This window comes from Eptesicus fuscus, chromosome 4 (genome assembly GCF_027574615.1).
Source record: "Eptesicus fuscus isolate TK198812 chromosome 4, DD_ASM_mEF_20220401, whole genome shotgun sequence".
NCBI classification, from domain to species: Eukaryota; Metazoa; Chordata; class Mammalia; order Chiroptera; family Vespertilionidae; genus Eptesicus; species Eptesicus fuscus.
In genome coordinates this window covers 89,863,055-89,872,191 of record NC_072476.1, presented here as the reverse complement: position 1 = coordinate 89,872,191, position 9,137 = coordinate 89,863,055, and the positions used below count along the sequence as shown (strand labels likewise).

At 36.2% G+C, this 9,137-nt stretch overlaps 1 pseudogene; it reads left to right on the top strand.

The window, feature by feature from the left end:
• Positions 1–3,929: 3,929 nt before the first annotated feature.
• On the top strand, positions 3,930–4,068 carry LOC114230211 (small nucleolar RNA SNORA44; annotated as a pseudogene).
• The last annotated feature ends 5,069 nt before the right edge of the window (positions 4,069–9,137 follow it).

Sequence of the window (9,137 nt, the reverse complement as noted above, 5' to 3'; positions counted from 1 at the left end):
ATTTACCATTGGATGAAACAGTTGTATTTGTTGTTTCTCCTTAGTTATTTTATAGCATTCAGCTGAGACAATAAGCAGTTTACACAATGATTTAATCACCACAAGAAGTCTATGAACTAGCATTATTAGCCTCATTTAACATGAAAGGGCTAAGTCACAAATATACAAAGTATCTAGCGCAAAGAATCTCTTGCCTTTTTCAGTTCCTGCTGATTGCAGCTCTGCCCATGTACAGTAACATTCAACTAGCAGAAAGTTCTTTTGAGGCTACCCTTTTGCCTTTACTCAGAAAGGCGGGGCTGATCAGCAGTTCTGGTGGAGGCCTGGAGAGAAATGGAGGCATGGCTGCTAGCCAGACTGGGAGAGAAAGAGAGTGGAGACTGCTGATCAAAAGCTGCCTCAGAGGCAACAGATCAGACCCTGCTTCTCTCTTCAGGCCTCTCTCTGGCCCTGATTCACAGCCCCCTCAGCAGTCAGTGCTGGGGCACCTCTGCTACAGTGGAAGAAGTCAGCGCTGGGTTGCCACGGCAAACCAAGGCTGACTGAAGGACTGACTTCTGGTTGGTCAAGCCTTGGTCATTACTGGTCGTTATGACCCAGGGTTTTTATATATTAGGATTAAAACTCCAAGTTTAAGTTGGGCCATTGCTAGCCTATTTCAATTCTCTTAAGCAGTTGACAATATATGTCCATGCAGACCTGTAAATGGATGTTTGTAACAGATATTCATAACGTTCCAAAGGTAAAATAACCCCCATGTCCATCCACAGGTGAAAGCATCAATAAGTCATGGTTGTTTTAAAATAAGTTAGGTCTGGCAAAGCCATGGTGTCTCAGTGGTTGAGTGTTGACCCATGAACCAGGAGGTCATGGTTTGATTTCCCGTTGGGACACATGCCCAGGTTGCAGGCTCTACCCCTGGTGGTGGGCATGAAAGAGACAGCCAATCCATGATTCTCTCTCATCATTAATGCTTCTATCTCTCTCTCTCCATCCCTTCCTCTCTGAAATTCAATAAAAATATATTTAGAAAAAAAAAAAAGAAGTCAGGTCTATAAAAAAACTATGAAAACACAGACATGTTGGCCTTGGTATTGTTTTGATGGGAAAATAAAGTTAAATTCTTTGTCAAGAGAAAACAAACAGGGTTTGCTGACATGATGAGAGAAGAAAAATTAATAAAGAGATCAAGATCTTGAAAATGTTGATTGGGTGAGTGATGATACCATTAAACAAAACAGGAAGCATGAAGATGGATCAGGACTACTGGGAGGACAATGATGAGTTTAGTTTTTGTTGAGTTAGACTGAATTGCTGATGAAACATTTAAACTTGGTTGCCCCATGTAAGGAGAAGATTGAGTCTGTTCAGCAACTGAAACAGATTCTTTATGAGCATAATATCTTTTCTCTAAAATTTTCTACAACCATTAGAGAAAGTTATGCATGTGAAATAAAGTCATAATGCAGTATTTAGGGTTCCCATTTGTAATAGATAATGGTTTTTTGTTTTTGTTTTGTTTTCTTTGGTTTTTCCTTTACCACACACGGAAAATATCTCTGGGTAATGAAATGATACTTCTTTGTTTTTTTGTACATTTTCAAGTTTAACCATTTTAAGCCAAGTATCATAGTGAGTCATGAACTCTTTCATATAGTTTCTATATCCAGAGAAAACGAAATCCTTTACACCTAACCATCACCTACTCATCTATTAGAAAAATGCAAAAAATTTTATGTTAAACATAAATTATATGTTCTTCTCTTTTTATGCTTACTTTTGACAGGCAATCTATCAAGGACCTTCATATATATATATATATATATATATATATATATATATATATATATATCCATCCAGATTAATTTGAAACAAAAATTATAAAAATGTTTGATTCAAGTTAATTTGTATTTTAAGTTATAAAAATAGCATTCAAATATGTTTACATTCTGATTTTATACCATAGGGTTATTATAAAGTAAACCTCAAAATGCCTTTTGTTTATATTTATGGATATGCACATTTCACTGGTTAAAAGCCAAAAACTGAGCATCTGTATTCATTATTCAACTTCCTTACTTTTTGTTGTTGTTGTTGTTATTTTTTAAATCTCTTGTTCTCATTGCTGTTGGGATTTTTTACCCCAGGTATAAATAAATAGGTGTGAATCCAGCCAATTCTGGGTGATTGATCTCTGCATTTCCAGACAGCTCACACCATATCTAGTAATTATACCATTCAGAGACAGAGATTGTATTATCTCAAATTGCCTGGAAGGATAACAATTTATCAAACGTGCTGAAAGAAGTGCATGTTTGCCTTAAAGTGATCACTTTTCCCTCTGTTCAGTTGCTTTATCTAATAGAATGAGTCCAGAAGGCTTTCATCTACTGTCTTTTCCTACTCCTTTCATTTTTATTCTCTTTGGTCATTAAGCAGCTGAAAGAAGATAGACAATGTTTCCTGCTCATATTTTTTATCTTACTCTCTGTCAGGACAACAGAGATTCAGATTCTATAATTTGATATCAAAGCACAAGACAAGTTAAGCAACAGGATTTCAGAGTGCCTCGACCAAACTCATAGCTGTTCTATACCACTGAGTGTTCTAAGACACATTTAATTATGAAAATAATGCTATAAAAATAAAAATACTATAAATTAGAGAGGTTAGTTTCTAATCTAATCCTGTTGAATTTTTAATAACAAAAACATTATATATTTTTGAGATCTAGAAAAAGGAATAAAACCCAAATTACAAATTACTACCATGATTTGTCAGTATGAACACACTCTTGCTTCTCCAGGATAGTTATTTACTCTTCTTTTAGTGCCAGTATAATTGACAATGATGTTATGCACAAATATTTAACATTGAATATTGGGACATTGAGAGATGGGAAAGAAATGGCCAAAACTTTGGAAAACCATGACCTAAAAAGAAAGGTTACAGATTATTATGAACCTCCTTTTCCAAACAAAGGAATCATTGTCATATGATAAAGCAGAATGTGACAGGTTAATGTTATGTTTCAGCTTGACTGAGCTAAAGGGATGCCAAGCAGCTAGTAAAACACTGTTTCTGAGAGTTTCTTTGAGGGTGATTCTGGAGGAGATTGGCATTTAAAGGAGTAGACTGATTAAAGAAGATCACCTTGAGGAATGCAGGTGGACATCACCCAACCTGTTGAGAAACTAAAGAGAACAAAAAGGTAGAGAAAGGAAGAATTTGCAATTTTGTTGGAACTGGGACACCCATCTTCTCCTGCCCTCAGACAAAAGCACTCTGGTTCTTGGGCCTTCAGTCTTGGATGGGGAGTACACCATCAGCCTTCCCCACAATACTCCAGCCTTTGGACTCAGACCCAGACTTATACCACTGGCTCCTCTGGTTCTCAGGCCTTTGGACTGGGACTAAATTACATCACTGGCTTTCCTGGATCTCTGGTTGTAGACAGCAGATCATTGGACTTGGCCTCCACGATAACCACATGAGCCAATTCCTGTAATAAATTCCTTCTTATATATCTACATGTATTGGTTCTGTTTCTCTGGAGAACCCTGACTAATCCTGAGGGCTTTTCAACTGTATCTTAAAACAGATGGGTTAAGGTAACTCAAGAGCTTTCTGACATTGAAAAGCTGTAAAGAGGGATAAAGGCAGCAAAGGATATTGAGAAGGAAAATATAATATTAGAATGAAGGTTGTCCAATTCTGTAAATGTACCATAAACCATTGAATTGTACTCTTTAAGTGGGTGAGCTGTGGAATATATGTAAATCATTTCTCAGTAAAGGTGTTTTTAAAAATATGTGAATTCATTACTTTCATTTAAAAACAAATCCTACAAATTCACTTTTCAAATATATGTTACCTTTTCTTGCTATTTTAATCCCAAAAAAGTTAAAATTGGAGATAAAATATATAACTAGTATTGCCCAAAGGACTCTTAAGAAAATATGATGTGTAGCCATGGGATCTCCAACTGCACTCGAGAGCAACCTGGAGAGACTTTGACAGCTCAGGAAGAAATAATGCCTGCATCTGTCACTCACCTTTCCTATATATTATATTATATTATATTATATTATATTATATTATATTATATTATTATATTATTTTTTTCATGTTTGATGTAGGCATATCTAGCTTTAAATAAATTGCAGCTGCTTATAAACACATTCTAATTAATGTACATTAATTAAGCATTGTTATGTTTAAAATAATCTCCTCATAGCGCCATTTTTTCTTCCCTGATGACAAAGATCACTCTATTATATAGCTCTCTCTCTCTCTCTCTCTCTCTCTCTCTCTCTCTCTCTCTCTCTCTCTCCTCTCTTTCCTTGGTGTCAGACTTTTTAGTCTTGCTTCCCACTTCATCCTTACATAATACTATCTTATTTTCACTGTTATATTCCCTATGAGATGTTAATAATTAACAAATGATGTGGTCCTACAAACTAAACTCAAGAGAAAAAAAAGAAAATAAAATAACCAGCTGTTGTCATCACATATCTGTTGTGTCCATTGTCTAAGCTCAAGCTGCCTTACTTGTTACTGAAAAAGTTACTTCTAAATTTCCCCAATTGCTCTACAGTATGACAAGAAATATTTTTGCATAATAAAGAAACAGTGGAGTTTCACACAGCACAAAATGTTGCTAGAGTCCATATCACAACAGTCAATAATTAAGATGCATTCCTAAATTATAAAATATATTATAGGAATCTCCATAGCACCAAGAAGATCAAATTGATTACATTGAAATTAAAAATACCTGGTGTTCTATTTGTCTTCCTAAAGAGGGTTTAAACCCAGACCTCCTCAAGGGCTCTAGGAGGCAATTCTAGGGGGAAGGGCCCCCTTGGTGCAATTCAATGTCCCTATTTATTTTTATTTTTTTTAACTCTGGCAGTTGCACTTGGGAGCATGCTGTTCCACAGCAGGTGGGAGTTTTAATGCTCAGTCGTCTTGTGACAGTGGATGGATCCAGCAAAAGCAGTCCCTCTGAGGTATATTTAATGTGAGAAAAAAATCCTGGCTTAAGGCCTATAATTGTTGTAGGTGAGGGAGATAAAAGTCAATTTACAGAGTTAAATCAGAATGAGTTAAATAGCAGGCTGAAGCACTCACACTGAAATATATTTACACCCTTCCAATTTTGTTTGTGTTTCTAAACTTCACTTACAATCTTACTCTGTTATACATGCACTTTTATCTATCACTTTTCTTCCAAGGAATACAGAATGCCATATCATCAGTCATCAAAATAGGCTTGGAAGACACAAAAAGTTATTGCCATTCTCCTTTTGCAGATAAAAAAGAAAATTGAAGGGAAGGCTAAGTGATTTTTCCTCCTAGATCTCACCAAGAAGTCACTGGTAAAATCAAGAAGGGTTTTATGGTCTCTTGAGAGCCACATCCACAAGAGTGAGATGAAACTGGGATAACAACATAAACAGAATTCAAATGAGCTGTCAATGATGTCCAAACTTCTCTGGCTCCTCTGTCAGGCACAAAGAAAAAAAAAGCAGACACTATTTATCAAAATGTGCCCTTTTTTGTTTATACTAATACATTTTTGAAACTGCAAGAACTAAAAATGAGTACATTTATCTATGGTTTCTACTTAATCATATTTTTAATTACTTATTCTCAAATGTACTGTTTTCCCCATAAATTTCCATTCTGATTCCTCTTGTTGAATATTCACGATTCTGAGTTCATAATTCTATCATTTTTAATATTTTTCTGATTATGTTAAAATTACAGGGGAATTTTACTCTTTTCAGAAATGTAGAAAGGCTCAATATGTGAAACTACATTTTACAAACATATATAGTAACCTTAAAGTGAATTGACTATTTTTTTAATATCTATCTTTTTTTTACATAACAAAATGATTGGACTTCTGGTTTCAGATGAGAGATGTGGAGTTGGAATGAGTGCTGCTCCTACCATTATAACAGGGGAAGTACTGGGCAAACTGCAGATTATCTTCCCTTAAAGCCATGAGAAAAAAATGATATCACAGGACAAACAACTAACCTAAATCTGAAGGGAGACAGGCATTTGCTGGGAGAAACAAAATCCCAACATTTGCTTACTGGGGGTAAATGCTGTGAAATGTCATACAAGCCAGCAAAAATGATTAAGCTAGAATGTTTAATAAATTGCTAAAGGCCAAGTGTTGAATAGTGTGATAGTGTGACGACCCTGAAGTCTGCAGACATGTGTGGATGGCAGCCTCCCGCAGGTTTCTCCCTTTGATGACCACCTGGTGCTCACAGAGAAGATGAAGAGATGTTATTAAGCCAGAAAAGAGTAAAATTAAGTCAAAACTTGGATCTCTGCATAGAAATGATGAGCTTCAGAAATGAAATCAGTGATGATAAAATATAAATCTTTCCATTTTAACTGCTCTAAAATAAAACCTTTGCAGCAAAAGTTATAACGTGTCTTATGCTTATAGCATTTGAAAAGTGAAAGGTTTCACTATCATGGCACAAAACTTGTGAGGGAATAATTTGGAATATAATATTATAAATCTCTTACAAATACTACTATTTAAGGTTGGATTCAGAATATTTAAAAATGTATGTTTCAAACCAAAATAACCATGTTAAAAACTTGAGGAAAAAAATGGATATATTTTCAGGGTAAATAAAGATATTGCATGATGGTCAATTCTCAGAACATTCCAATCCTAATTATACATGTAATATATAATAGAACTTAAAGTACATGGGATAAAAACAGATAGATATGAAAGGAGGAACAGATAAATCCACAGTTATAGTTGAAGATTTCAACACTCCTCTCTGTAATTAATAGATCAATTAGGCAAAGGATCAGATCAGATATAGGTGATCTGAACAACACTATTGGCCAAACTGATCTATTTGACATCTGTTGAAACTCCACCCAAGAACAGAATATACATTCCTCTCCAGAGCACAGGGAGCATTCCCCAAGAAGAACCATATTCTGGTCACAACTCAAACTTTAACAAATTTGACATAATTGAATCATATAATTTGCATTCTTAAAACATAACATAATTAAACCTGAAACATTAATAAAAAACTCCCAAATATTTGAAAAATTTTAAAAATATGTCTAAATAACCTAAAGGAAAAATGGAAGTTTAAAGGAAAATTTAAAATATTTTGAAATAAAAGAATACAACACATTAAAATTTGTGGGGTGCAGGTAAACCAGTGATCAGAAGAAAACTTACAGCATTAAATTCTTATGTTAGAAAAGAAGATGTAAAATCTGTAACAAGTCTCTTATGTTACTATAAACTTGAGAAAGAAAACCACTTTAAACACAAAGCAAGCAAAAAGTAAAGGAATAATGAAGACCAGAACAGAAATCAATAAAATTAAAAACAGAAAAATAGAAAAAATTCAATGAAAACAAAGGCTATCTCTTTGAAAAGACAATGCTATCGATACACTTCTAGCCAGGATGGCACTGAGTAAATATATAGTTGATATTATAGTTATGGTGAGAGACTTCCCAAAGAGAGAGAAGAGAACAAGAATGTCCCCACTTAGGACTTCTACACAATGTGATAAAGGTAGAGCTAGCCAGTGCAAAAGGAAAGAAAACACAGGCATAGGAATTGGAAAGAAATAAATAAAATATAATCTATATATATATAAAAGCCTAAGTGACTATTCGACCGCTTGACCGTTTGACCTGTAGCTATGATGTGCACTGACCACCAGGGGGCAGGCGCTCAATGCACAAGCATAGAAACATAGAACAGACTGATGAATCTCAGAGGGAAGGGGAGAGGGGGGAGGGCAGGGAGAGATTAATCAAAGATCTTATATGTACACTAGAGGCCCGGTGCACAGATTCTTGCACTGGTGGGGTCCCTTGGCTTGGCCTGCGGGGATCAGGCTGAAACCAGCAGTCCGACATCCCCCAAGGGGGATTGCGAGAGGGCACAGGCCAGGCCGAGGGACCCTACTGGTGCATGAATCTGTGCACTGGGCCTCTAGTCTATATAATAAAAGAGTAATATGCTAATTAGACTGGATAGACCAGACATCTTCCAGACGTCATTCCAGACGTCCTTCCTGAAAAGATGGGGCCTGGGTGATACTGCCCAGGGACCTGGGTGCCTGCAGCCGGCCACCAGCCCAGGTCCTAGGTGCCTGCAGCCAGCCAGAGGGAGGGAAGCCCGGGTCCCAGTTGCCTGCGGCTGGCCAGAGGAGGGAAGCCTGGGTCCTGGGTGTGGGGGCTGAGGCAGAGGAAGTTAGGGGCAATCAGGCAGGCAGGCGAGTGGTTAGGGGCGATCAGGCAGGCAGGTGAGCAGTTAGGAGCCAACAGTCACTCCCAGGGGTCCTGGATTGAGAGAGGGTACAGGCCGGGCTGAGAGACGCCTCCTCCATGCACAATTTTGTGCACTGGGCCTCTAGTCTACATATAAAATATAATCTGTAAAGACATTGCTAGAATTAATGAATGAATTAAACAACATAACGGCATTCAAGATCAACATACAAATTTCAATCATATTTCTATATGTTGGCAGTATACATTAAGAGTACACTTTTATTGCCAGGTAGGAAAACACAGAACTGTTCAACTAGTTGCAAAATGAGTTTAGATGAAGATTTTGAAAATGGTTAGTTGGAATAAAATTTATGCAGAGTAAACACTGTGAAAAAAACCAATACTTATTTCCAGAGAAGGAAATGTCTCTTGTCATATCTGTTTACATTTCATTGCACTACATTATGTGGTTTGAAATGACTTAACATATGAAAAAATAAGACATTTTAGAAAACAAACACAAGCCATAATATTCAAGAAACACTTTTGTCACAGTGCTCTTATTTGAGAAATAAATGGATAAACACAGATTTTTTAATCACTGCAATGGTCAAAATAATATAAACTTAGCAAAGTCCTTTCAAGAATAATTATAAAACTTGGTCAGAATTAAAATGACTACCAAAATTGATAATATTATCTGAAAACAGCATTTCATCCCTATGGACCTACTCAGGTTCCCCAGGATAATCAACTTTCTAAAAGTCAACTGTGTCCTATAATATATCCTAAACATGGGAGTGACATCTACCATAGTTGCTGCCCTAAGGAATTGGGTGTGGATG